The sequence below is a fragment of the Urocitellus parryii genome, chromosome 6 (genome assembly GCF_045843805.1).
Source record: "Urocitellus parryii isolate mUroPar1 chromosome 6, mUroPar1.hap1, whole genome shotgun sequence".
NCBI classification, from domain to species: domain Eukaryota; kingdom Metazoa; phylum Chordata; class Mammalia; order Rodentia; family Sciuridae; genus Urocitellus; species Urocitellus parryii.
In genome coordinates this window covers 41,353,870-41,360,217 of record NC_135536.1, presented here as the reverse complement: position 1 = coordinate 41,360,217, position 6,348 = coordinate 41,353,870, and the positions used below count along the sequence as shown (strand labels likewise).

At 31.9% G+C, this 6,348-nt stretch overlaps 1 non-coding gene across 1 annotated transcript; it reads right to left on the bottom strand.

Moving 5' to 3' along the window:
• Positions 1–484: 484 nt before the first annotated feature.
• Positions 485–591, bottom strand: LOC113200915 (U6 spliceosomal RNA). The gene has a single exon (XR_003303091.2). It is a non-coding gene; the product is annotated as a U6 spliceosomal RNA (small nuclear RNA).
• Between the last annotated feature and the right edge of the window lie 5,757 nt (positions 592–6,348).

The following is a 6,348-nucleotide window of genomic DNA, read 5'->3' as shown; positions in this document are numbered from 1 at the left end:
AGAGGCTAAGCAGGAGATCACAAGTTCAAAGCCAGCCTCAGCAAAAGCCAGGTGCTGAGCTACTCAATGAGACCCTGTCTCTAAATAAACATATAAAATAAGGTTGGAGATGTGGCTCAGTGGTCCAGTGTCCCTGAGTTCAATCATTGGTACTCACCCTCCAAAAAAGAAGGAAAACATTACTAAGATATGTGATATGGATTAATATGCTCTTACTTATTTATAAGTTTAATAAAGAAAAATTGACACGTGTTCAAATACAATACTCCAATTTCTCATTCATCAACATCTACAATTTCATTTTCTTTACTTTTGGTAAAACCAAAAAAAAACTATAATATCAAATTTTCCTTTTTTTAACTTGATAACAATTTATTTGTATGATTACTAGCATGTGTGGTAGAATGTATCAATGCTTTTGTTTTGTTTTGTTTTGCACATAATTTGTAGGTAGTTGATTTCTTCTTTTTTTTTTTTTTTGTTTAAAAATATGGAACGCTTCACGAATTTGCGTGTCATCCTTGCGCAGGGGCCATGCTAATCTTCTCTGTATCGTTCCAATTTTAGTATATGTGCTGCCTAAGCGAGCACGGTAGTTGATTTCTGAAGAATTACCATGACCTGAAAAATATTCTGTGTAGGTATAAATAGCCAATATATATTTCCTTTCACTGTTTTAGAAGGACATATTTAGTTCTGTTGGCATTTTCTTAGCCCAGAATATTCTACACTTAGAAATGATTGCACTATTTTACTAAACAACTAACATTCAATCACACATTGATATTGTTTTGTTTCTTATTCAGAGGTCTTGAACATCTATCCCTTTCACTCTTTTCAAAACCTTAAATGGTACTGAGAATTATGATGATGTATCTTGTGATATAAAGTGTAATAAATTATAAGAAAGTTAAGAATAATTAAAAAATAGAAAGTTGAGTAGAAAGACCCAAATTGTATAAAATAGTTTATCCAGGGAAATAACTGCTTGTTTTCAATAGATGTTAGCTATTCTAAGATCTTTTAAGGACAATTACTATTGCAAAGTGAGAAGATTTGAAGTTCTATTTGAAATGCAGGTTTTGTTTTGTTTTGGTACCGTGGATTGAACCCTTTTTATTTAGAGACAGATTATTGATAAGTTGATTTAGGACTCACTAAATTGCTGAGGCTGGCTTTGAATTTGCAATCTTCCTGAGCCACTAGAATTACAGGTGTGTAACACTGTGCCCAGCTGAAATGCAGTTCTTTAGGCCAGAAAAGCTTCCAGGATTCTTCTTGGAAAAGAAAAGCCTGATTCAAGAAAGAAAGAGAAAGAACGAAAGAGAGAGGGAGGGAGGGAGGGATAAAGAGAGAAAAAAAAACAAGCCTTAAAAATATACACTTATTGACATCTTGGCAGGAAAACACTTAATTCTCAAATGTTAGACAAATAAGCATTTGCCATTGATGTAATGACTGTAACTATTTTACTCAATTGAACTTCAGAGGGTCATATTGATCCTTTGTTTAGATAATAACGTGTAAAGGTTCTGGTAAATTTTTACTCAAATTAATGTTTAAAAAATTAAAAAGTTCTCATTTGATCAATCTGGAGCTCAAGTTGTATTATTTTAGTCCCATCAAAACTTACTCAGAATGTATGTGGACTTGTTTCATGAAAATTTGAAAATTTTTGGCTAAATTTTGCTCTTCAGAGTTGTCAATAGCTTACTCAGACTCTAGAAGTCATATTGCTCAGTGTTTTCAAAAATAAATTTAAAAGTTGTTAGGCATACATATCAGGATGCTTGATGAAGCAAGTGATTGAAAAATTGAAGCCAATTTAAAAAATAAGATAATTTATTACCTTCAAGGGATGATATCAAAGCAGGTGATTCAACCACTCAACCTTGTCATCAGGCTCTAAGTTCTGTCAATCCACTCTGCCACCTACAGCATTACCATTACACAAAGGCTAGCTTCCTTCATGATCATGAGGTGGCTGCCGTAGGTTTCCTTGATATATTGTCCATTGCCTTTGGGATGTGGGAAGAGATGTGTATGCACAGAGACAGGAAGAGATCGAGAGGGTTGGGGGAGGCGTTTTCTATATGAATAATGAAATAACCTGGATTTAGAAAAGAAGAACATAGAAAGGAAAAAAAAGAGGCTGAATAATCATCATTGTTCAACACAGGTAAGCAATGTGGGCCCACATTCCTGTGATTTAATGATAGTATTTGTGTATAGCATATTCTAATAAAGTTTAATTCCACTGAACAAGCATTACTTGATACAGTATTCAAAGCTATGTTGAAAAAAATTCCAATGTTCTCTATTACTTCCCATTTGGAATTTAGTTCTGGCCACTTAACAGAAAGGCTCTAAATCTTTAATCACAGATTCAAATGATATTTTAATTGGAATGTAGTTTCATAAATTTGTGAGTTTTTATTGTATTAATTTTCTTATGGCAAAGGTTGCTACTTATTCTCATAATTTTTAGTTGGGCTATGACTACTCAGAATAAACTACATAGTAGCCTCCCTTGCAGAGATCTGCAGCTATGATCCAGCTCTGATGATTAGAAACAAGAAAGAAGGAACCTGAATACCTGGTGATTTTAAAATGGAAGTTCTAATACATCAGCATAGATAATTAGTCTATCTAAGCTGTTTTTAATTTATGCTGAACTTACATTCTAATACTGTGGGTAGTTAGGATCCATAAAATTTCTAGAAATAATGTATGATTCTTTGAAACTAGAAATTGGATTACAATTCTTCTGAGTATAATATAAAATATATTTCTTGCTTTTTTGTGGGGGAGTAGCCTCAAATGGAGCACCCAACATTTTTCGTTTAATAGTATATTTTTTATGCACACAACAGATTTAATTGTTTTGAATAAGTTTACCCATTTTAAGCAATTATCATTCAATCACTTGAAATAATCAAACTGTGGTGTATGTATATATATAAAACATACATCTCCACTGTTTACTATCTCAAAGAATTTTAACAAGCTATTGTGCTGGCAGAATTAATTAGATTCCAAAACTGGTATAAAACAGTAAAAAGCTATAAGAATGCATTAAAATAGAATACCAAAATAATAGAACCTAAGGTTTCTAAAGTTGTATTTGACTAGTCAAATGTTCCTTAATAACTGGATGCATCAGAATACATTGTTCATTATAATATTAAAGGAATATAATGAAATGAAAATTGAGGCAATAGAGAATTCAGTATGCACAATTATTTTAAATTTAAAATCTTCCCCATAATGAACATAGCTAAAAACATAAAAGACAAATGATAGAGAAATTAAAAGCAATTATCAAAGGAATTCTCAGCAGAAATTTCTGATTTAAATTAAAGCCTATGATTAAATATCTCCTGCCTCTTTGTCCTTCTCTGTTCTTCCCACAATTCACTACTGCCTCAGTGCCTTGTAACTTAATTTCTTTTTCTCAAAGACAATCATGCTCTGTTTGATCCATGGCAGAAATGAACATATCAACTTTGCATATTTCTGGTTCCTGTTTCTGTAAGCCCTAGTGCTTAACTTTCAAAAGAATATAGATGGAAATACTATTGAATAGGGGTCATGAAAAGTGGAATTCTCTGTTAATTTTTATAAGTGAAAAAGGGACCTTGCATATCTTTTTTTTTTTTTAATTAAAGTTTGGAACATAAAACAGTGTATTTTGGTGGCCGGGGATGAAGTATAACTACTTAGATGCTCCAAGCATCAAATAGATTATTGTGCATCATCCCTAGAGGTGATGCACTTATTCATTCAATCAAAAAACTATTTTTGTGCAGGCACTGTTCTGGTGCTGAAGACATTATAGGAAACAAAATGACTTGTTCTTATTATGCTTAACTTCTTGAGACTAAAATCAGCACACCATAAAAGGAGTATAATTCAGTTCAACAAAGTTCTATTTTTTTTATTTTTTGCTTATGTAAGGAGCTTATTACAGTACCAATTACTGTCTTGTAGCCAGAAGAAAAAGTTTCTTAATTGATTTTCAATATTTTCAAATAGCCCAAATCTGACCATTGACACAGCTGTTGACCTCATAGATTATACAATTAAATTTGATTTTCAATTTACATAAGCTTAAATTAATACTAAATGCTAATACCCCAAACTTGAATTGAGTTATTCTTCCTCTGGGTTCATGTATGAGCTTTCTTTATGTAGAGAAAGATTAAAACACAGTTGTCACTAAACCTCCATTTGTCAAAATTCAGAAGGAGTTCCTAGAACTTGTAAGAAAACCACCGTTTCTCAGGCCTGTATGTATCTGTCACTAAGGTCAAGAGGCAACCGTTAGAGGAAAATCACTCATCCCATAACCTCAGCATCAGGAAGAGCTCCAGACCTTTCCTCTTCCCTACTCTGTCAACACCAGCAGCACTGTTCACTACTATGCTTTGAAATTTGAAATTTGGTGGATTAATGCTTTTATACCTCATTTCTCTGCTTATATAAATTACCTCATGAAGTCACAACTCCCTGGCAATTCCTCATCCTCTATCTTTTGTTCCCCTCTAGTTCTGAAGACTATCTTTTTGATTCATCTCTTATCCTTCCATAGCTATTTTCCATTATGTCCTATAGATGTTGTGGTACATTATTGACAAACCCTCCTATATTCTTAAAACATCCCTTCAGTAATTATTTTAGTTTCTTAGGTTACCTGAAAGCTAGACTTTCTTGTGCAGACAATGCCTGTGACTCTTTACCTCTTTAGTGTTGAGTGTTTTCAATCTACACTAATTTTCTATGTGTTGAGGTAGGAAGGTGTTTTTGACACTTTTTAATTTAGTTTTAGGTCATTGCTTCTCCTTCCTTGCTAAAGTCAGCTAACTTGGAATTCCTTGACATGGGATTAACACAACAAAGCACAACCAAGTATTCCTCTTAATTTCAGTCACCAACAGATTTCAAGGTCTCTTTCTTCCCCATTCCTCAAATACATTAACTTTTAAATTACTGTCACTCTCTCCTATATAGCAGCAGTCTTATTTCTGAATATTAACATTAACATACAAATGAGCTCTTTAATACACCAGCTTTTCTTATCCTTAAACTTCTCTCCTCCAGTGATTTTATTCTCTACCTAATTTCAGTCCTCACTTTCATTGTCATATAATTGGACTTTTCATTTCCATTTTGTCAATGACATTATAACCTCAATTTCCAACATTTCATTCTGGGAACACTGAGTCTTGTTGGTCTTTATTTTTATTTTTTTATTTGTTCTTTTTAGATATACATGACAGTAGAGTGTATTTTGACATATTATATATACATGGAGTATGAATTATTCTAATTAGGATCCCATTCTTGTGATTGTACATGATGTGGCATTTCACTGGTCATGTATTCATTTTTGAATACAGGAAAGTTATGTCAAATTCATTTTACTGTCAACAAAGTTCTACTTTTTGATGAATCATTTTTGAAAGCTTCTTTGGGAAATAGAAAATTCTTTAAAATATTTGTGCTCCTCTTTTGCATGTACTTAAATTTCATATTGGCTTTTATACACAGATACCATTTATTTGCTATATCTATATTTTTATCATTTTCAGAAATCACTGGTAATTTTTCCTTTTCTAGTAAGTTAAAAGCCCTTCATCTAATATCTTTGTTTTCTTCTTTTAAAACAACCATCCAGTATACAATTTACATAAAAAGCTAGGAAAATTTAGAGTGGTTTAAAAAGTTAAAACCATTACTTGCATTTTGTTGGAGTATGCTGCCATTTAATTTTATTTGAGTTTATGTATTCTTACATTTATATAATGCAGGGCATACTTTAGAGAGACATATTCTACAGAATTTTTCCATGCAATTTCTGAATTCACAAGACATTGTATGTAGTATGTGGTCCTGTCATTAATCAATAAAGCAAACACTAAGGTTGTAGCATATTAAGTAAAAACTAGGTATTATTCATTTTTTTTTATTGGTGCTGGGGATTGAACTCAGGGTCTTGCACATGCTAGACATGTACTATACTACCATTCTATACCCTGAACCCCATATGGATTATTCATTATAAAGAGTTTTATTTGAATTATTAAAGGAAAAAATAATCTGTTGGAAACTTTTTAGCTCATGTAATTCTTCTTATATTTTAAACATTATCTATAAAATATTATACTATGAGTATTAATTCAAGAAATATTTTATCATTCTTTTTAGTTTTTTAAATGCTGAAACCTTTTTCTTGAAATCATTTCAAATATATGGGAAATGACAAGGTAAGCAGGAGTAACTCTGTCTCAATCATTTGAAAATTAGTTACCAACATGATGGCCCATCATCCACAAAAGCTTTATTCTC